The sequence below is a fragment of the Heloderma suspectum genome, chromosome 5 (assembly GCF_057233095.1).
Source record: "Heloderma suspectum isolate Gila_16-S chromosome 5, 16-S_ref, whole genome shotgun sequence".
Classification (NCBI taxonomy): domain Eukaryota; kingdom Metazoa; phylum Chordata; class Lepidosauria; order Squamata; family Helodermatidae; genus Heloderma; species Heloderma suspectum.
In genome coordinates, this window is record NC_139462.1 from 77,199,077 (window position 1) to 77,222,674 (window position 23,598).

Here is a 23,598-nt window from a genome sequence, read left to right on the forward strand (position 1 = left end):
ATGTTTTGGGTTATTATCCATCTGCAATATGAAGTGGCGTCCTATCCGTTTGGCAGCATTTGGCTGAGTCTGAGCAGAAAGTATAGCCCTATATACTTCAGAATTCATCCTGCTGCTTTGATCAGCAGTCAGGTCATCAATAAACACCACTGACCCGGCTCCATTGGCAGCCATACATGCCCATGCCATAACACTGCCTCCACCATGTTTGACAGATGATGTGGTATGCTTTGGATCATGAGCTGTTCCTTTCCTTCTCCATACTTTTCTCTTCCCATCATTCTGGTACAAGTTAATCTTGGTTTCATCAGTCCAAAGAATCTTATTCCAGAACTGGGTAGGCTTTTTAGGTGTTTGCTGGCAAAGGCTAATCTGGCCTTTCTGTTCTTGAGCGTTACCAGTGGTTTGCACCTTGTTGTGATTGTGAAGCCTCTGTATTTACATTCATAAAGCCATCTCTTGACTGTAGATGTTGACAATGACATGCCTACCTCCGCAAGAGCGTTCTTGACCTGGCTTGATGTTGTGAAAGGGTTCCTCTTCACCATGAGCAGAATTCTGTGGTCATCCACTTTAGTTGTCTTCCGTGGTCTTCCAGGCCTTTTGCTTTTGCTGAGCTTGCCAGTTAATTCCTTCTTTTTCAGGATGTTCCAAACTGTTGTATTGGCCACTCCCACTGTTTTTGCTCTCTCTCTGATGGGTTTATTTTGTTTCCTCAGCCTAATGATGGCCTCCTTCACTCGCATGGACACCTCTTTGGCCCTCATGTTGGGAGTTGCAGTGAACAGCTACCGAATGCAAATGTAACACTCAGAAACACCTCCAGGCCTTTTATCTGCTTGATTGGTCATGGGGTCCCCAGGAAACAGGCCACACTTGGCCATGCAGCTGCTTGTCAGCCATTCGTTCCATTACTTATGAGCCACCAACGATGGGTGTGTGTGTGTGTATGCCACTGGCTGTACTTCCCGAATGGTTAGTGTCCCACTTTTGTCAAACCCCTTGAATTACAGCTGAAAGTCCTGACTTCGCTCCCATCTGGGTGTGTTTCCTTTCAACTTCAATGTGGTGGTGTACAGAGGCCAACTGCCAAAACAGTTATCCTTGTTCCAATGTTTCTGGCCCTCACTGTATGTGGCAATTATGACTTCTGATGACTAATTCTTCCATAGGTCTGGGAGTCAATTCATGTCAGCTTATTGAACAACCACAGTATGCTACATGGTTCTGTGAATTTGTCCTTAAGTAAATGGAGGGCCAGTGTTGTCCAACAGCATTTAGTCATTTATGACTGTGACCTCTGGGGCAAGGCAGCATCAATCACCCACAGTTCTCCATCTGTAAGATAGGCATTATTATTGTGTTCTCCACAGGGATGTTGTAAGGATCAACTAAATTCCACACTACTTTGCACCTTAAAGGGCATATGGAGGATAGTGAAAATAGCACAGAACACTACACCTACCAGTAAAAGAGCAATAGATATGAAATGGCTGTTTCAACTTCCTTTTCAGTACTTCAGTAATAATTACTGCTGCTCAAAGCTTGACAGGGTGGTATCGTTTTTCTAAATGTTAGAAGTGGAAGGCAACAGAAGTGGATGTCTGTCTTGTCAGCAATCATTTTTAATACCTTGAAAATTCATTAGATGTACAGATTGATAAAAAGCTCATAGAAATCCACAAATTAGCTTCCTTAAACAGAAATCACTTGGCCTTTTAATGATGGCAAAGAGTTACTTTATCATTAATTTCTTATTTTGTTTCTTATCCCACCCCAGTTGTATTATTCCATTTGTAATTGCAAATGAAGAGAGAGGCTTGAAGTTAGAGTTCATTGTGTCCTCCAATTTGCCAAACCATTTTCTTGTGTTGTGGAATGTCTCCTTCAGTAGTGAAAGTGCTGACTCAGTGACAAAAGATTACTCAGCGTTAGATTGTGGGCTTGGTTTCATTGTCAGTAGTATACAGGATTTCCGGCCAACAACAAGTCAAGATGTTTTGGCTGAGGTTTTCAGCTTCCCCTGAAACCAGGAGTTGTGACACTTGCTAGTTCCAGTCTGCAGTAAAGGGCTTCAGTCCACGGAGAAGTATACTCTTGGGAGTTTGTCTATGGAAGTATCTGTAAATGTGGTCCTGTTTAACTTCAGAACCTACACCAGACATCCCAGTGGATAACCAAGCTAATCCAAACAGACAAGCATAGCTACAGATGAAATTGTACATTGAAATATATTTAATGCCTTATTTTAGAAAATTAGAAATTAAAAGAAAGTGGTGGTATGGTGTTTATATGAGTGTGATTACAGAGGAAGAGAATGCATCAAAAATATGAGATTAATTAAAAGAATTGCAATTGCCAAAGCTGGTACTATGAATTTAGTTAATATTAATAAGATAGTGGCTTGAGCTTCTAACATTGTTATGACTTGTCCTTCCTCTTTTCCCCTGTTTACTACTTGCAGTTTAAAGCTAAACTAAAACTAAACTAAACTAAAATATAATTTTTAATTCTCCCTTTTCCTTCTCCTTCACATTACTTGAATATAAAAACCACATTAAAGCATCACTAAGTTCATCTAGCCATGTGATGAATAAAGGTAGAAGCTAGAGTGAAAGGAAAAACCCCAAACTTGGAAATAATTCTAAGTCCTATCTTCAGAAATAACTTCAAGTCCCAAACTCAGAAAATATTCCAAGTTCTAAAATCTAAGAGTCTAGAGAAATCCATAGTTACCCAAACCCTTGGGTCTGGTGGTGAGGCAGAAAGAATGAAGTGAGGCAGCAGCAGCAGCAGAAAAGAGCTGTCCCTACCTATGCTTTTACACACTTGTTCTGGTCAAATGTGGGGGCCCCAATGAGAAATGAGACAACCACCTTCCAATCAAAAGGGTGTGTGTGTGTGTGTGTGTGTGCTCAGACCACCTGCTCACCAATCAGAAGTAAGGTGTCTTATCTATCTCCAACAATCTCACGGTTTATGCACACGTGTTTTGGGCAACATTTCTGGCACCACTACTAAAGAATTAATTTGAAGTTTCCTAAAACATGGCTGAAAGTCTGCCATCTGGGCATGATATCTTGATTGACATATTTCTCCCTGATATCTCTTCTTTGAGCTCACGATCATCTTCGGTCATATTGTTACTCGTGCCCAATGCTATGGCTTCTACACCCAACTAGAGTCAAATAAGGACATTCTCTTATCAGCAGGTGTACACCACAAGATGACAAAACAGTACTTTTCTTCCTCTTAGAGGGTGTCTGAGCATGCTCAGTTCTTCTGTTCTTTCATTCACACACTCACGTTAGCTCATATCTGCCAGCCTGCCATGGCCTTGAGATCGCCTTGTGAAGCCACTTGTAAAGACAGCTGCATTTTTTCCCCTTTCTTCAAAGCCAGTCCTACAAAACCTTAGTTAGAGTCTCTGTGAGTGAGATAACATCAATTAGCATAGAATCAAAACTCCAAACTCTTCTGGCCCAGGGATCAAGAGTCTGGATTATAAATCTGATTCTTAAATATTAATCTATGGTCTTTTAGGGGGCCTTCTTGTAGATCTCCCTAAAACCCTTATTCAGATCATTTCATCATTCTAGATCAAATTAGCCATCTTTTGTTCAGTCTTTTGTCAGCAACATTATTTCACCCTTTTAGTAGCAGATTAACAGTATCCTCCACATGGAACGTATCACAAGGCTAAAAGATATGACGCCGGAAGATGAGCCCCTCAGGTCGGAAGGTGTCCAATACACTACTGGGGAAGAGCAGAGGGTATTTCCAAGTAGCACCAGAAAGAGTGAAGTGGCTGGGCCAAAGCCGAAAGGACACTCAGCTGTGGATGTGTCCGGTGGTGAAAAGAAAATCCGATGCTGTAAAGAACAATATTGTTTAGGAACCTGGAATGTCAGATCAATGAATCAAGGTAAGCTGGAGGTGGTCAAACATGAGATGGCAAGATTGAACATTGACATCTTGGGAATCAGCGAACTAAAATGGACAGGCATGGGTGAATTTAATTCAGGTGACCATCATATCTACTACTGTGGGCAAGAATCCCTTAGAAGAAATGGAGTAGCACTCACAGTCAACAAAAGGGTGGGAAAAGCAGTCCTGGGGTACAATCTTAAAAATGATAGAATGATCTCAGTACGAATCCAAGGCAAACCATTCAACATCACAGTAATTCAAGTCTATGCCCCAACCACTGAGGCCAAAGAAGCTGAGGTTGATCGGTTCTATGAAGACCTACAACACCTTCTGGAACTAACACCAAAAAAAGATGTCCTCTTCATCATAGGGGATTGGAATGCTAAAGTAGGAAGTCAAGAAATCACCGGGATAACAGGCAGGCATGGCCTAGGTGTACAAAATGAAGCAGGACAAAAGCTAATAGAGTTTTGCCAAGAGAACACGCTGATCATAGCAAACACCCTTTTCCAACAGCACAAGAGACGACTCTACACATGGACATCACCAGATGGTCAATATCGAAATCAGATTGATTATGTCCTTTGCAGCCAAAGATGGAGAAGCTCTATACAGTCAGTAAAAACAAGACCTGGAGCTGACTGTGGCTCAGATCATGAGCTGCTTCTTGCAAAATTTTGGCTTTTTGGACTGAATGTCCCTGATAGCCATGATAGTGCGGTCACTGAACTTGAGCCGGACATCCTAGAGAGTGAAGTCAAGTGGGCATTAGGAAGCATTAGTAACAACAAAGCTAGCAGAGATGACAGTATTCCAGCTGAGCTATTTAAAATCCTAAAAGATGATGCTGTTAAAGTGCTGCATTCAATATGCCACCAAATTTGGAACACTCAACAGTGGCCGCAAGACTGGAAAAGGTCAGTTTACATTCCAATTCCAAAGAAGGGCAACCCCAAAGAGTGTTCAAACTACTGCAGAATTGCGCTCATTTCACATGCCAGCAAGGTGATGCTCAAAATCCTACAAGCTAGGCTTCAGCAGTATGCGAACCGAGAACTACCGGAAGTACAAGCTGGGTTTAGAAGAGGCAGAGGAACTAGAGATCAAATCGCCAACATTCGCTGCATCATGGAGAAAGCAAGAGAATTCCAGAAAAATGTCTATTTCTGCTTTATTGACTACACTGAAGCCTTTGATTGTGTGGATCACAACAAACTGTGGCAAATTCTGAAAGTGATGGGAGTACCAGACCACCTTACCTGTCTCCTGAGAAACCAGTACGAGGGTCAAGAAGCAACAGTAAGAACCAGACATGGAACAACCGATTGGTTCAAAATTGGGAAAGGAGTACGACAAGGCTGCATATTGTCACCTGCTTATTTAACTTATATGCAGAGTACATCATGAGAAACGCCGGGTTGGATGAACACAGGTCGGAATTAAGATTGCCGGGAGAATTATCAACAACCTCCGATATGCAGACGATACCACCCTAATGCCAGAAAGCGAAGAGGATTTCAAGAGCCTCTTGTTGAGGGTGAAAGAGGAGAGTGCAAAAGCTGGTTTGAAACTCAACATTAAAAAAACAAAGATCATGGCATCTGGCCCCATCACTTCCTGGCATATAGAAGGGGAAGAAATGGAAGCAGTGACAGATTTTACTTTCTTGGGCTCCAAGATCATCGCAGACGGTGACTGTAGCCATGAAATTAAAAGACGCTTGCTCCTGGGGAGGAAAGCTATGGCAAACCTAGACAGCATAGTAAGAAGCAGAGACATCACCTTGCCGACAAAGGTCCATCTAATCAAAGCTATGGTTTTCCCAGTAGTAATGTATGGCTGTGAGAGCTGGACTATAAGGAAGGCTGAGCGCCGAAGAATTGATGCTTTCGAACTGTGGTGCTGGAGAAGACTCTTACGAGTCCCCTGGACTGCAAGGAGGTCAAATCAGTCAATCCTAAAGGAAATCAAACCTGAGTGCTCATTGGAAGGACAGATACTGAAGCTGTAGCTGAAATATTTTGGCCACCTAATGCAAAGAGAAAACTCTCTGGAAAAGACCCTGATGCTGGGAAAGACTGAAGGCAAAAGGAGAAGGGGACAGCAGAGGATGAGATGGCTAGATAGCATCACCGATGCAATGAATATGAACTTGAGCACACTCCAGGAGAGAGCGCAGGACAGGAAGGCCTGGCGTGCTATGGTCCATGGGGTCATGAAGAGTCGGACACGACTGAACGACTGAACAACCACCACCACCACCCCTCTATTCTTGCTTTCTAAGTGTGTCTGTGTATTAATTAGCTCTGTTCTTTAACTGATGAACACTAAGTGTGTCTGTGTATTAATTAGCTCTGTTCTTTAACCAGATTTTCTGCAGCCCACTTTGTTGGCAGGGATCATGGCCAGGGCCCCTTTTGGTTGGTGCATCCCTGGTGTTCCCTTCCTGAACCTCTTTGTGCTCAGGACAAACTCTCTAGGGAGGCTGGCTTGAAAACACAGGGTGTCTTTACAATGGGCGCTTTCTCTGGTGTGGAGGTCTTCAGTTCTTCATAGGAAAAATGATGCCAGAGGTGCAGGTAAATCAGAATCTGTGAGTGTTTCAAGCCTTAGGTAGATTCCTGCTTGTGCTCTTGCAAGCTATTGTGCCAGAATACCTGAAGTGCAGTGCCCTTTTCCTTAGAATAGCTTTCTCCCAACCTGCTTCTTCCACACTGCTCTAAGCTCTTACCCCAACCCTTTGTTCCCCTTCTGTTTCTGCTCCCATGAGTGTTTACCCAATCCCCCCCCCCCTGCTCTGTCACCTCAACCTACTCCTCACCTGCAAACCAAGCAGTCTATGCAGGTCCCAGGGCTCAACTCTAGGCCTGAAGCCCAGCTTTGCTGAGAACGTAGCTCATATCCTGGTTGAACTACAATTCTTGGCGAAGGTCGGAGTGTTCACTATTGGTGAAATGTTTGCTTCTGTATTTGCACTGCAAATGTTTTGCTCAGCTAATTTTTCCCAAAATCAGCTTGTGTGTTTGAAATCCATGTTAAAGCTCAATAAACATACCAAGTGCTGTGATCCCCTTTAATCATGTTTGCGTGTGGATCTTTTGGGTAGGAATTGCTTTCTTAGCCATAGACACTCCATTGCCACTGTCAAAAAGTCCCTTTTAGCAAATGCGTGTCTCGTGCAAATGTGCACAATTTTGTAGATGTGTTGAGATGGGAGCAAATTCAGTAACAGTTCCCTCACATTCTATCCTCACCACAACTCTGTGAGGTAACTTAGGCTGAGAGAGAATGATTGATCCAAGGTTACCCAGTGTGAGGATTTAAACCTGGGTGTCCCTGCTCTGAATCCAAGACTCTAACCTAGCCTTCCCCAATCTGGTGCTTTGGGACTTCAGCTCCCATCAGCCCCAACTAGCATGGCCAATGGTCAGGAATGCTGGGAGCTGTAGTCCAAAGCATCTGGAGGGCAACAGGTTGGATAACACTGTTCTCTAACCACTATACTACACTTGCTCTGGCTCTTTCAAACATTCAAATACCAGACTACTATCTAATTCTGCAATGTTTCCAATATTCAAACAAGCTCCCTGCTGAGACAAAAGGCACAAGGCACCTACATTTATTCAGTGCGATGAATGTTCACTACCAGAAAATATCTGAATTTTTTTTTTACCCATACGGAAAATGTGATACCCTCTTTATCCCCAGATCACAAATTCCTCCTTTAAAAACTACTTTAAAACAAGGTAAACTTTCCCCCTTGAAACACTAAGCATTTCATACTAATATACCATAAACCTGGGAAATTATGCCTCTGGTAGTTCTGTTACGTACATTCACTGAAATGACTCTTAAATTGCACCAATTATGCTAAATACTATTCTTATGAGTTGTCCTTGAGTAAGCATTAAGATTCAGTTGTGTGATATGTTTTGTTTTTTTAATAACAGAAAAGCGATAGATTTATCAGGGCCAAGGGATGGTTGTTGATGAGATTTGACAAAGATGAGCTTGGTTATAGATGCATGTTGTAAAGTATGTTTCTTTTGTAAGTGTGAGATCTATGAATAGCTTGGCTTTTGGTTTCTTGGGAGTAACTTTTTGGAGATATCAGACGGCCAAAACAATCAGGGCTGCTTTGGAATCTTGAGTTGCTAAAGCTGCATATTCTGAACAGGGCTGGTGTGAAGGGTAGGCATAGTAGGTGCTTGCGGACCGACATTGTTTGAGTGACGAGCAGGGCTGGGGTCACAGTAGGCATGCTCAGGCACCTGCTGAGGGCCCACGCCCTAGCAGGGGCCTACTGACGAGGGCCCCCAGGACTTGCTCCTCCTCTTTGCCATGGCAACCTGCTTGTTCACCTTTCTGTCACTCTGGCCCAGGTAACAGTGGTGGTGAGAACGGGGAGCAGCAGATGCCACCACCTACTTGTTCACTGGGTCTCTGCCTGTCAAACAAGCGAGTTGTAGCAATGATGACGAGAAAGAGGATGAGGAGCAATAGCAGCTGGTGGCAATGGCAGTGAAAAGGTTGACTTACTGAAGGAGGGGGCCCATTGAGGCTGTCTTGTCCAATAGCTCTCAAAACCTGGAGCCAGTACTGATTCTAAACATATTTACCTGAGAGTTAATGCTTTTGAACTTTGGGTAAACATCCATAGGATTGGGCTGCATGCTTTGTGGGGAAAAGGGGATGGAGTTCTTGTATCGCTCTTATAAAATATATACTGACTTGCAGTGACTTATGTGAACTCCTATAGTATTTGTGTGTGTGTGTGTATGAGAGAGAGAGAGAGTGAGAAAGAGAGACAGAGAGAGAGAAAAGAAAAGGAATACTGGATTTCAATCCCTGTGTATTCAAATGTGTTAGGGCAGAATTAGAATTGGTAGCCCATTTTTTTCTGACAGGCTCCTCATCTTTAACAGCTATATGGCAGGCAAGTACAGGATGTTCCTCTCCATTCTGGGAATAGTTGTACCTATTGTACCTGGTTTGTGGAGATGGATGATAACTTCAGTTCACTTCGGTTTCGATAAGAGTAGAATTCACCAAGTTGTTCATACTCAAGAGAGAAAGAACATGAGATTTGGGGGGGGGGAAACCTGAATGCAGGAGAAAGCAAAACAGATAGATACACTCATCCCTATATATGACAAGTTCATACAATGTATAAAATTAGTGATAAAGGAATGTTATGAGTACATCTGAAGTGGAACTATTTCCTGGCTTGTTTTGTGTGAACTTTTCTGACAATGCTGAAAAACAATTTCTCTTTGGAGTGATTTTAGACCCATCTTGCTAGTTTTTTTTCGTATTCATTCAAATTGCCCTCAGTTGCTCTCAATGGCCAAATCATATAGCCAAATCAATTTGGTTGTGATTTTACTTAACCCGATTGGAGACATATCACAGCAGATGTAGAGGTATGATGTTACTGCTTTCAGTAGACTTTTCCATAAGCTACTCATGCATAGGATGTAAATGGGAATAAAGGGGAATGGGGCTGCACTGCTAGATGCCCCCAATGTCGTGGATGACAATGTCCCTGCCTCTGACGTCTGCATGTTTGCCACAGGACTGCTACATCAGTGGGGGTCTCAGTCATATGGAATGTCTGTCCATGAGCAGCTATTCAGGTATAACCAGCTCTTTGCAGATGTTCAGGGCAAAGACATGGATGCTAGGTGTGCACAACATTGAGGTGAGAGACAGCAGTGTGGCCACATTTGCCATTATCTATGCCTACTTCATCATCATCATCATCATCATCTCTATACAGCCCCATAGCTGAAGCCCTCTGGGCAGTTTAACAATGACTTTCTACTTATGAATAACTTCTGAAAAGGGCTCTAGTGATCCCTGATTGGGTGGTCCCTGATTCTAGTGATCCCTGATTGCCTAATTCAAGTGGGAGGAAGCTGCAGCTGCCGCTGCTGCTGCCAGAGATTAAAAAAAAATTGTGCAAGCAAAGGGAAACCTCCATGCCAGACAGGATTAGGAAAAGCTGAATATTAGTTTTGGTCTGAATGTTATAAAATGAGCAGATAATACTCAGCACAACTTAAGTTATGAATGTGTGATATACTTGTTTACTTGTTTGATTAATATGGTAGTTGTTAGGTATGACTGAGGTTCTGTCATAGACAGTTATGTGGTTATCAGAGTTTCTAGAGCTATGTTCACACAACAGGGTTTTTCCCTATGTGTTCAATGAATGTATGTGTGGCAGGAGACAGAAGGAGGAGGCAGGCTTCACCTCTCTCCACAGTACACATGTTTGAGGACACATCTGCAATGTGCACTGCATATATACTGGACTCCACTCAATTGGGAATCCTGACAAAAACAGCAGCCGCTATCATGTGTAGTGCTACCTAGGCATACTAACGGATGTTGCGGACATGCCTGTGACATTTACAGCTGGGGTGATGGTGGTGAACTTGCCTCCTTCTGCCATACATGCATTTATTGTAAAATGGAGGCCAAATTCTGCTGAATGATCAGGGCTTATGACAGATGTGGATCTCTGCCTTTTCCAGACTGCATTTTGTTCATCGATAGAAAAATTATTATAGGAACATAAGAAGCTGCCTTATGCTGAGTCAGACCATTTGTCCATCTAGCCCAGGCTTGTTGAAACTGAGTGGCAGAATCTCCAGGATTTCAGGCAGTATTCCTTCCTGGCCTTCGTGGACATGTTGGGGATTGAACCTGGGACCTTCTGCTAGGGATAGTGCAGGTGCTTGATTGGATCTGGGAATCCCATGGAGCCCCCTGCCTGCTGCCCTGAGCTGCACCCAAGATGCCCCCTGCCCTGCCTGCCCCCCTGCTCGCCAAGCCACCCGCACTCACCCCAGGCCCGTCTGGCGATCTCGGTGTCTGCCATTTTGAAAAAAAAGAAAAGGTGGGCGCAGATATGCGCATATTTGTTCTTCCACAAAATGGCACTGTGAATGGCTAATGTATGCAAGATTAAAGGTGTACATGGACCATGAGTTGTGGGGTGGTTTAGAAGCCACCCCTACCATGCACATTGCTGGGTACAGATGACAGTCTAATCTGCGCCACATCATGGATAATTAGGGAAATGGCAGTCATTCAAGCAGCATGCACAGGGTGGGGAGAAGAAGCCATGGTGGCTTCTTTTCCCCCCGTGATCATCCAAACCAGGTCATTGTGTCTCTAGAGGGTAGACGATGCAAGGTATCTTTTTGCAGACACAGTGTGTTTGCTTCTGCATTTTAGACTCAGAAGTTTCATAGGCATTGCTGTCTTCATTAAACTCTATTTTAAGTGGGCTTCAGCTTTTCAAGCCCCAAGGAGAGTTTGCTTTCATTATATCATAAATCAGCTTCTTCTTTCCCCTGCTGTACACACCGATATTGCAGACTCTCCTAGAACAGATCAGCAAGTTCTGCATGCTGTAATACCAGTCCCCTCCTTACCATTTGTTATTGAAGCAATAAATCAACACATTAGATTTTTTAAAATTCCCTAACATAGCTTCTCCCCAATGCAAGTATGTCAGAGCTTTTTGTTTCCTTCAGAAATGTATACAAAAGACATTTTGGGAAGTGATTCTGTCTCCAGCAGGAAGAAAACAGCTGCCAACATCTTCTCATGCCAACACCTTCTAGCAGTGCACGAGAAGCTGAAATTTGGATAGGCTTCATGTGGCACGTGGAAGCAGCAAAACAGGAAGCTTGACTGAGTGTTGTGCTTCTTCATTCCTCACTTTTGAGGTAATGTGCCAAGAGCAGAGTTGTGCATCTTTCCTGCAGAGAGATATATGAGCACTCAGTATGTGGACAGCTCATGAATCTCCCTTTAACATATTGCAAGCACGGATCATGCACCTCACCTCTGTGTCCTATTTTGGCTCTTTCTAGAAATGTCCCCCTGAAGTGGTAACGATCTGGTTGAGAATATGAATTTGTCCAGCTTACAATGCTCATCTGCATTACAAACAGAGTAACACTTCTACCAGTGCTTCTTTAATATTAACCCCTTAGCCTTGACTCTTGTGACATGACTAGGACACCCAGTCAGTGAGCCTTTTGTTTTGTATCTTCTTCCTAGTTAGGTCTATGTGATCAATTATTTCTTGCGAATGTCTAAAACCTTCTCTTGTTCCATGGTATATTTGTTTTAGAAATGGCAGGGGGTGGGAAGTGTGAGGGAGTTGAATTTCTAAGCTGTCCTCCATCAGGGGTTGAGCTGAGAACTTCAGTTCCCTGGAGACAAAATACTATTGAGGCACACATGTGCACAGCCATCAGTATCTTGACACCAGCAATATGAGCAAAGGCACAAGTCTTGGAAACGGATACGCTTTTTCCCTGGATGCCTATGAAACTTCATGCCCTAAACTACAGAAATGCCCTAAACTACTGAACTCATGGCAAATTGAACCAAGGAGAATTTGCCCATCACTAACAGAATCACCTTCAGCAAAGGAGATTGTTACCTTGTCATGGTGCTGGAGCTTGAGCACCTCAATGACATCATGAGCTAAACCGTGAAGGGACACCCAAGACGGGAAGGTCATGGCAGAGAGGTCAGACTGAATACGATCCCTGGGGAAGGTAACGGCAACCCACCCCAGTATTCTTGCTGTGAAAACTAAATGGATCAGTACAACCAGAGATATGTTGGTATACCATCGGAAGATGGGACTCCCAGGTCAGAAGATGGTCAAAATGCTACTGGGGAGGAACAGAGGATAAGTTCAACTAGCCCCAGATGTGATGACGCAGCTAGCACAAAGTTGAAAGGACGGCTAGCAGCCGATGGTGCTGGTGGTGAACGACGAATCCGATGTTCTAAAGATCAACACACCATAGGAACCTGGAATGTAAGATCTATGAGCCAGGCCCAGGGCAAATTGGATGTGGTTATTGGGGAGATGTCAAGATTAAATATAGACATTTTGGGTGTCAGTGAACTGAAATGGACTGGAATGGGCCACTTCACATCAAATGACCACCAGATCTATGACTGTGGACAAGAGGACCACAGAAGAAATGGAGTAGCCTTCATAATTAATAATAAAGTGGCTAAAGCAGTGCTTGGATACAATCCAAAAAATGACCGAATGATCTCAATTCGAATTCAAGGTAAGCCATTTAACAGCACAGTGATCCAAATGTACGCCCCAACCACAGATGCTGAAGAAGCAGAAGTAGATTAGTTCTACGAGGATCTGAAGCACCTACTGGATAGTACGCCAAACAAAGATGTTATTTTCATTACAGGAGACTGGAATGCTAAGGTGGGTAGTCAAACGACACCTGGAATTACAGGCAACCATGGTCTGGGAGAACAAAATGAAGCAGGATGTAGGCTGATAGAATTTTGCCAAGACAACTCACTGTGCATAACAAACACTCTCTTCCAACAACCTAAGAGATGGCTTTATACATGGACTTCACCAGACGGTCGAGACCGAAATCAGATTGACTACATCCTTTGTAGCCAAAGGTGGCGGACATCTATGCAGTTGGTAAAAACAAGACCTGGAGCTGATTGTAGTTCAGATCATGAACTTCTTATTGCACAATTTAGAATCAGACTAAAAAGAATAGGGAAGACCCACAGATCAGTTAGACATGAGCTCACTAATATTCCTCATGAATATGCAGTGGAGGTGAAGAATAGATTTAAGGGACTAGATTTAGTAGATAGGGTCCCGGAAGAACTATGGACAGATGTTTGTAACATTGTTCAGGAGGCGGCAACAAAAAACGTCCCAAAGAAAAAGAAAACCAAGAAGGCAAGATGGCTGTCTGCTGAGACACTGGAAGCAGCCCAAGAAAGAAGGAAAGCAAAAGGCAACAGTGATAGGGGGAGATAGGCCCAATTAAATGTAAAATTCCAGAGGTTATCCAGAAGAGATAAGGAATTATTTTTAAACAAGCAATGAGAGGAAGTGGAAGAAGATAATAGAATAGGAAGGACAAGAGACCTCTTCCAGAAAATTAGAAACATCGGAGGTAAATTCCAGGCAAAAATGGGTATGATCAAAAACAAAGATGGCAAGGACCTAACAGAAGCAGAAGAGAGCAAGAAAAGGTGGCAAGAATATACGGAAGATCTGTATAGGAAGGATAACAATATCGGGGATAGATTTGACGGTGTGGTCAGTGAGCTAGAGCCAGACATCCTGAAGAGTGAGGTTGAATGGGCCTTAAGAAGCATTGCTAATAACAAGGCAGCAGGAGATGACGGTATCCCAGCTGAACTGTTTAAAATCTTGCAAGATGATGCTGTCAAGGTGATGCATGCCATATGCCAGCAAATTTGGAAAACACAAGCATGGCCAACAGATTGGAAAAGATCAACTTATATCCCCAAACCAAAAAAGGGAAGCACCAAAGAATGTTCAAACTATCGAACAGTGGCACTTATTTCACATGCCAGTAAGGTAATGCTCAAGATCTTGCAAGGTAGACTCCAGCAATTCAGGGAACGAGAATTGCCAGATGGACAAGCTGGGTTTAGAAAAGGCAGAGGAACTAGAGACCAAATTGCCAATATCTGCTGGATTATGGAGAAAGCCAGGGAGTTTCAGAAAAACATCTCTTTCTGTTTTATTGACTATTCTAAGGCCTTTGACTGTGTGGATCATCACAAATTGTGGCAAGCTCTTGGTGGTATGGGGATACCAAGTCATCTTGTCTGCCTCCTGAGGAATCTGTATAACGACCAAGTAGCAACAGTAAGAACAGACCATGGAACAACAGACTGGTTTAAGATTGGGAAAGGAGTACAGCAGGGTTGTATACTCTCACCCTAACTATTCAACCTGTACGCAGAACACATCATGCGACATGCTGGGCTTGATGAAGCCAAGGCTGGAGTTAAAATCGCTGGAAGAAACATTAACAATCTCCGATATGCAGATGATACCACTTTGATGGCTGAAAGCAAGGAGGAGCTGAGGAACCTCATGACGAAGGTGAAAGAAGAAAGTGCAAAAGCTGGGTTGCAGTTAAACCTCAAAAAAACCAAGATTATGGCAACCAGCTTGATTGATCACTGGCAAATAGAGGGAGAAAATGTGGAGGCAGTGACAGACTCTGTCTTTCTAGGTGCAAAGATGACTGCAGACGCTGACTGCAGCCAGGAAATCAGAAGACGTTTACTTCTTGGGAGGACAGCAATGACAAATCTTGATAAAATAGTTAAGAGCAGAGACATTACACTGACAACAAAGGTCCGCATCGTTAAAGCAATGGTATTCCCCGTCGTAACCTATGGCTGCGAGAGCTGGACCATAAGGAAGGCTGAGCGAAGGAAGATAGATGCTTTTGAACTGTGGTGCTGGAGGAAAATTCTGAGAGCGCCTTGGACTGCAAGAAGATCAAAGCAGTCCATACTCCAGGAAATAAAGCCAGACTGCTCACTTGAGGGAATGATCTTAAAGGCAAAACTGAAGTACTTTGGCCACATAATGAGAAGACAGGATACCCTGGAGAAGATGCTGATGCTAGGGAAAGTGGAAGGCAAAAGGAAGAGAGGCCGACCAAGGGCAAGATGGATGGAAGATATTCTGGAGGTGACAGACTCGACCTTGGGGGCGCTGGGGGTGATGATGGCCGACAGGAAGCTCTGGCGTGGGCTGGTCCATGAAGTCATGAAGAGTCAGAAGTGACTGACCGAATAAACAACAACAAACAGAATCACATTTATGGGTAGAACACATCCTTTGCTTGGAAAGTCCAGGTCCATTCCAAATGTGCCTCAAATAAAATTTCACTTTTGGCATCAACTTAGATATACGCACCCCCCCCCCCCCAACCTTATCAAAATTCTTTTAATGGACTCTGATCAGATCTTCTAGATTTTTCAACTGAGCAGAAACTTCCATTTTGCCTTGAATGTTGCTGGACACCAACTCTCGTAAGAGGCAGCACCATGTAAAAGAGGTTTCTTGGTTTCTGATCTACAGATATCTTTCTTTTTTCCGCCAGACTTAAAAATTATAGGCTAAACAGTTTAATACATATAAGGGGAGTTCACATGGAGAGTTTATAGCTTTCTAAAACTGTCCCACTCTGACATGTTTAGAAATGCTCTAATTTAAAGTGCTTCAGAGCAAACATTTTGTAAGCAGCCTCTGAGGGGGCTGTACTTTTGGTCCAGAGCATGCTGGGATAGCTAACATAAGAACATAAGGAAAGCCATACTGAATAAGTCCAAAGGCCTATCTAGTCAAGCATTCTGTTCACACAGTGACCAACCAGCTGCCTATGGGAAGCCTACAAGTAGGAGATGAGTGGCACAGCACTCCCATACTCATATTCCCCAGCAACTGGTGTGCAGAGAAGTAGTGCCTCTGGTACTGGAGGCAATCTATAACTGTCATGACTAGTAGATATTGATAGCCTTCCATGGGAGTCCATTGATATAATTTTTAATGTTCATACTAGACTCATACCACTTTACATTGTTGTTGTTCAGTCGTTCAGTTGTGTCCGACTCTTCGTGACCCCATGGACCATAGCACACCAGGCCTTCCTGTCCTGCGCTCTCTCCTGGAGCGTGCTCAAGTCCATATTCACTGCATCGGTGATGCTATCTAGCCATCTCATCCTCTGCCATCCCCTTCTCCTTTTGCCTTCAGTCTTTCCCAGCATCAGGGTCTTTTCCAGAGAGTTTTCTCTTCGCATTAGGTGGCCAAAATATTTCAGCTTCAGCTTCAGTATCTGTCCTTCCAATGAGCACTCAGGGTTGATTTCCTTTAAAGTCCATTAAATCAAGACTCCTTGAAAAGTACCCTAACCTTGGCTGAATCTACACATAGCAGTTATACTGTTATCATACTGTTATCATAACTGTTGGTACACATGACACCAATGGGCACCAATAGTTATGATAACGGTATGATAATGGTATAACTGCTATGTATAGATTCAGCCCTTCAGTACTTAATGTCAGTATTTTTGCTTTAAATAGGTTCCTCTCCCCACCGCTCCTAACTGTGTGCGCTAAGATATGTTTCAGGTATATGCTTAGGTCAGTGATCCACAAATCAATAACCCCAAATCTGTTGCTCATCAGGAACTTTGACTACTAGGACAGCTTCTTGGATAGCTGTGAGATAGTAAACATAGGGATAATAAAGGGGTGAAGGAGGCCTGCTGGGGCAAAATCATTAGCGATGTCACTAATACCTTAGTATTCCAAAGTAAATATTACTGATGCAAGTTGCATATGAAGCTAGTGTGCTCCACTTAGCATAAATCAAGAATATACCAAGATGAATATCTGTTACTCTTTTTTATTTTGTCTTCACTGTTTTCATGTTAAGGCAGGAAATTGGCTTCCTTTGTTTACTGCTTCCACCCACACAGAACAGCTGGAATTATATTTCTCTAATCACACCTCTCTCCAAGTGTTAAACAACAAGATTGATATTTTTAAATGTCTGGCAAGCTAGTACAAACAATTTGAGCTAAGGTGTGTGTGTGTGTGTGTGTTTACTTTCCATCTCCCCATTTCATTTTAATCATTGTGATAGAAAATGGATCATTGTGCCAATTACTATTGTTGTAATATTGTTTGGCTCTAGATAACACTTAAGTTGGTACTCAGATATTGGCAAACTATGGGATTTGTTTTTAAAAAGAGCATTGATATACTACTTCCATTGCCAGTGTCACCTGCTGAGTCCAGGAAGACCTGGGACAGGTAGGATTAAAAGATAAGGTTGTAAGGACAAAGTTGCTAAAACAGCAAAGGCAGTGTCTGGACAGCCAGATATCCCAAATTGGGGCAAAGGAAGGAAAGGGAGTTGTTGCATTAGCAACTTTGAGATTGCAAACGAAGCATTTTGTATCATGGCCCCTTCTAATGGATCAACAGCAAGACAGAGATTTTAAGAAATCTGGTAAGCGTGATACTGTGAATTTTGCTTCTGTTTTCATCAGCCATAATAATGTCTTTACAGGTCACTCAAAGATTGATTGAGTGTGCCTGATGCTTACAAATTATGCTAATCTCTGTGTAACTTGTTTAGGGATGTATGAGAAATTAGTTTTAGATCAATTTTGACCAGAATTTATCCAGTTTGCACCTCCCAAATGCAGATTCAAACACAATCTGCAGTTGAAGTCCATACTCCATACATTTCCAAGCTTGCAATCAACAATATGTGCATGTTTGAAAAATGCACATGAAAAATGCATACTTTTGGGAAATGTGCACAAAAAAAGCATGCATTTAAAAAATGTACACAATTGATATGCACATTTGGAAAAATGTGCACGAAAATGTGCATGAATTTTCATGTGAACTGTCATTCCCTGACTAGAGGAATCCTCCTCAGAGGAAGAACTAGAGCCTCCAGAAACTGAGGGCACTGGCACCAGAACAGGAACTGCCTGGGCCTTTGTGGGAGACGGCTGCAGGTCCTTCCCTGTCAGGGGGAAGGGACTCTGACTCTGGAGCAGAGGCTGAGCAACCCCCTGACCCCCCAGGAGAGTCATCACCTCAAGTGAAAGGCCAGTAGGGCTCCTGTGAGACAGAGTGCTTGCTTACAAAGAAGGTCTCCTCAGGAGAAAGTGACTCCTCTGAAGTAGGGCTCGGGCCAGAGAGCTCTGATGGAGGGACAGCAGCTGAGCCTGGGTGGGGCTCAGCAGCCATTAGTCACAGCTTGCTAGTTGCTGGAAACAATATCTCATCAGCTCCTAGTGGCTTGTCTCTTGGTTTCCTGATCCTGCTCTGTGATTGAACCTCTGCGCTACAGACCTTGGACTCCTGCTTGACTCTGCCATTGGATTGTGTATGTATCCGACTGCCTAACTCTGTTTGACTGCTCCTGCATTGCCTGACTCCATATATTGGACTGATTGCCTGTGCTTTGACCCTATGACTGTTACCTTGACCACTTCTGCCTTTGCCTGAACTCCCTTAAACTGTAACCTCTCTGCTGGAATATTGGCCTCGTTTATTACTTTGCCTTGTGGGCAGCCCTATTACTGAAACTGCTACAGCCATGCAAAACAAGAACAGAGAAGACCAAAGCTTGCAATCCGATATGGACATGAGCTGGAAACCAGTTCAAGGTGGAATTCACAGAACTTTGACAAGCTCTAGTTTTGCTGATTCACAGCCCTAATTGTTTCCAGCTCAGGGTGCGAGCCCAAGCAGGGATTCAGCCAGGAGATCAGCACTGGCAGTTGAGGCCCAAACAGGAAGTCTGACATGAGCAGGACCCCCCCACCCCCGCCTTTGAGCCCCAAACAATATCAGGCTCCTATACCTATTTACTTTTTAAAGACCCATGGTGGACTATCTGAGGTGGACTCTCAGTCTTGACCTATTGGCTGTGCACAGGGCTTTCTTGGTGCACAGGGTGAGATCTCATTGTATCGTAGAGTTGGAAGGGGCCTACGAGAGGCACTGTAATGCTTCATACTAAAAATATCAAAAGATGAAGTGGACAGTGCCCATGAAAGCTTATGCCATAATACATTTGTTAGTCCTTAAGGGGCCACAAGACTCTTTCTTGTTCTTATGCCATATACTTAGCCATAGGATGCCATATCTTAACCTATTAATTAAACCTATATTTTATTTATCAGGCATAATTAGTGCATTTCTATTTCCTGATATGTTGTGACTAGGGATGTCAGAGGAATCCATTATTTCAGGGGTGGAGCTTGGTGAGCTCTTGCCGGATCAACCCCCTGAACTCCAGCCCAACATCTGCCAGCTGGCTTGACTTCACCTGCACTGAGTTGGGCCAGATGGTAGATTTTCCAGCAGCATGGCAGCAGAGGCAGGAGGGTGAGAGGGGAGCACCATCTTCATTTTCCCTTGCTGCTGTGCTGCCATCCCTGCCACTGCTGCTGTGAGGAGAAGGAAAGACTTGCGCACAGCGGGGTCACTGTGTGCAAATTACTGCTTCTTTCTCCTGGGACCCAGGGAGAAGAAGCAGCCATTTGTGCATGGTGGCATGGTAGTGGGGGTGGGAGGATGAGAGGGGAGCACTGCTCCCTTCTCATCCTCCCACTCACTGTTGGGCAACCAACCCTCCCTGCTGGGTTTGACCCCAACAGAGAGGGTCGGTTGCATGGTGGCAGCAGCAACTCCTTTCCTTTCCTTTTGTCTTACAGAAGGAAAGAAAAAAGTTCCTGGATTTCGGGAAACTCAAGGTGAGTCAGGGGTGCTGCAGAAATCTGGCAAGCTCCCAAAGGGCTGGATTTCCCGGTGTTGGACATCCCTAGTTGTGACAATACAGAAAAAGATGAAGAGAGCCAGAATAGATGAAGAGAGCCAGAAAAGGAAGATGTCACAGGCTTCTCATCCTTCGAATCACCCAATGATCAAGATAATCAGATTGATTTACACTGTGGTCAGGACTGTTTGCATTCCAGAGTTGATAAGTGGTCAAGACAGAGTTAAATTGGAATTGCTGTTGGAATGGATTTTGAACTTCAATTTTTTTTTGCAAATAGTGCAGAATTGCCAATTTCTCCAAACCTTATAGCTAAGGGAGTCTGAATTCCCACTAACAGGTTTCCGGGAGCTTTTCCCCCATGGATAACTGTGCTAAATCCTTACATTGCCTTTAATAAACTAAAATAAAACAAACTTGCCAACTTATTTTTGGTACCCAGAAGTATTTGCTTTAGCTGACTGTGTCAGGATATACAAGAAATGAAAGGATTAGAGGAGAGGTGGAAATACAAAAGTGAATTGGAGCTTGGTTTTTTTTTAAACAAGTTTATAGAAAGTATTTCAGGGTAGATTGTTCATAAAATAATATGATTCATGATAGGAAATCTACACTGGGAACATTCATTCTAACTAGTCATTGGGAATGTATTTAATAGCTCTTGTGAACCTGGATGTTGGATTTGCACCTAATTAGATATTTTTTTCTGTATTTTTATCTCTTTCCTCCAAGGCATTACCAGTTTCCAATGAAACTGAACAGTATGAAAGTTCATTTTAATCCCTCTTAGATTTTGACAAGTTTTTATGTAATGGTTGAGGTAGGGGGCTGACAGCATTCATATTACTTTTCCATCCTTGCTCTTATCATGGATTGCACTTTCTGCTTTTAACTGTGTGGAATAATTTTTGCAATACCAGTGGTGGCTTCAGTGAGTTTGCTTCTTTCTGAGTCTAGTTACCTTCTGTGTATCAGAAAACATTGCAGGATTGATGGATCAGTTTACAATTAATCAATTCATTTGGGTAAATCTGGTAACTTCTGATGAGCCTTTCTCCCAACTTTTGATCTGAAACTAAATTTTCTTAGGGAGCAATCCTATGGCCACTAGTCAGTGGCTAGATGGCCATAGGTTAGGCTCATTCCCTGAGAACTGACCTCCACCCCCTCCCGGGCTTCCTCTTAGGCAGCGCGGAGTGGCCCTGAACAACTCCACACTCAGAAGAGGAGTGCGGAGCGGCAGAAACGGGGCATCCCTGGGGGCTTGTCAGGTCAGGGAAGTTGGAAGTGCCAGTACAACATATCCTATGTGTCATTTGGCTACTGCTTCCCGTGCTCTGTAGGGATGTACGAAAGTCACTTACCTTTTCGATGAGGTGATTCACGGTGTGAGGGAGGCGCTCTGCACCTCCCCCTGAAATCCTAATCCGGCCAGCTCCGCTCCACGGAGATTCCGCAGAGCCGCTGGCCGGGGCCGCCCACAGCCAGACATCCGGCCGCTGGGCAGGCTTCTGGGAAAAACAACCATGTACACAAATGGCAGTGGCTACGGCAGCCGCCATTTGCGTTCCCTTTTCCCTGCTGTTTTAGCCTCCGTAAATATTTATGTAAGCTATTGCGGCGAAAAAAAAAGGAACGCAAATAGCGCCTACTACGTTATTTGTGTTCCCCTTTTTTTCGCCATAATAGCTTACATAAATATTTATGGAGGCTACAACAGCGGGGAAAAAAGGAACGCAAATGGCGGCCACCGTAGCCGCCGCCATTTGCATATGCGTTTTTTTTTTTAACTTGCCGTGATAAGCTACATAAGTATTTACGTAGCCTATCACGGCAAAGGCAGCTACGCAAATGGTGTGGTGGCCACCATTTGCGTGGCTGCCTTTGCCGTGATAGGCTACGTAAATACTTACATAGCCTATCACGGCAGCCTGGCCAGATGCAAACGGCGGCCGCTACGGCGGCGGCCATTTGAGTCCGCAGCAGTTGGCTGAGAGACCAGCTGCCGCCACTGGAGCTGCTGCCGCCGGAACATCTGCCCCAGGTAAGCTTTGTCCCGGGGGGGGGAGTCTGCGGGGGTGGGAGGTTGGAGGCCATTCCGCCATGGGTTTCGGGGGGCCAAATGCCAGTGTATTCGGCCTCACTGAAATCTGTGGTGGAATTCTCCGCCATCCCTAGTGCTCTGAGGTCCCACAGCTAGACAGCTGAAATCAGCTGTCTAGCTATGAATGCAGGGTGGCTGAAGTGTAGAGGGGGCCGAGTTTGGAGGCAGCCACCTATCCGATAGGAGCGCCCTTAATATTCATAGCTATGTTTGTGGTGGCATCGCTTTAATTACATAATTAACTAAACAATTTTTTTAAACCCTAAGATAGAAGATGGGTTGAAGAAGTAGTGCATGATCCGCAGTATGTTCATGATATCCTGCTAGTTTGGAGACTGGTAAATGTGATGTGCAAAGTAAGCCAGAGTCTTAAATGAACTCCTCACTTCCACCTGGTGTTGCTCATTTAAGACTTTGGAAGGATGGTTGCTTATATGTAGTATTATTCATATGTTCTGCCTATGACATAAATGAGCAAACATGACATGAGATATTTAGGAAGTGACTACAATTGAAAAGCACTTCAGGGAGAAAATAGTCCAAAATAATAGATCTATGGAAAAACGTGCAGGTTTAGGATTAAATATCCTGTTCTGAAAATGTAAGGAAATGTGTTAAGCAGCAGTGCTGACATGGATATGAAGTAATGATATTACTCTTAAATCATAGCTGGGAGTTTTTTGGGGGGAGAAAGGTTAATTGTTAAAGAGTGCTGCTCTTGAGCTCCATTCTTTATAAAATCATAACACAAGCAGCTCATAAGAAATCACATAAATATGTGAGGCAAAACAGCAAAACTTCAAGAAGAGACACCTGTCCTCATCTTGACTCTCTACTCCTTTTGTTAAAGCTCAGAAATGTTCTTTGGGTAAGATATTTTAATATTTTTAAATAAAGTCACTGTCCTGAAACATTTCTTAAGCTTTTTGAAATGGGTTTTGCTTTTAACAACAACTTTAACCATATATAAAAATACAATTTTCCTTTAGCGCATTCTGGAATATATAAGGATGGCTTATGATTTTGAAGGAAAAGATTAAAAAAACACACCTGATCTCCAAGTCCTGTTAAATCTATGTATCAAAATCCAGGAGTTTCATAAATCTACATTCTATGGTGACACTTCTTCTTGGGAAACTGAATGAAAGAGGTTGCCTACCAGTTCAGGACCAGCTACATACTCAATTCTTATCTCATAAAATCCATAGGCGAATAGAAATACATCACAAAATTACCATCAATTAAAGCAGCAACTGAACTGTGCTGCCGCCTTTTGCATATAGGTGCTAGCCAATTTGAATCAGCCATGTTATATATTGTGAGTTATGTGCTTGCATCTTTAAGATATATGGTAACAGCTCACTTCCTGTCTGTACCTGTC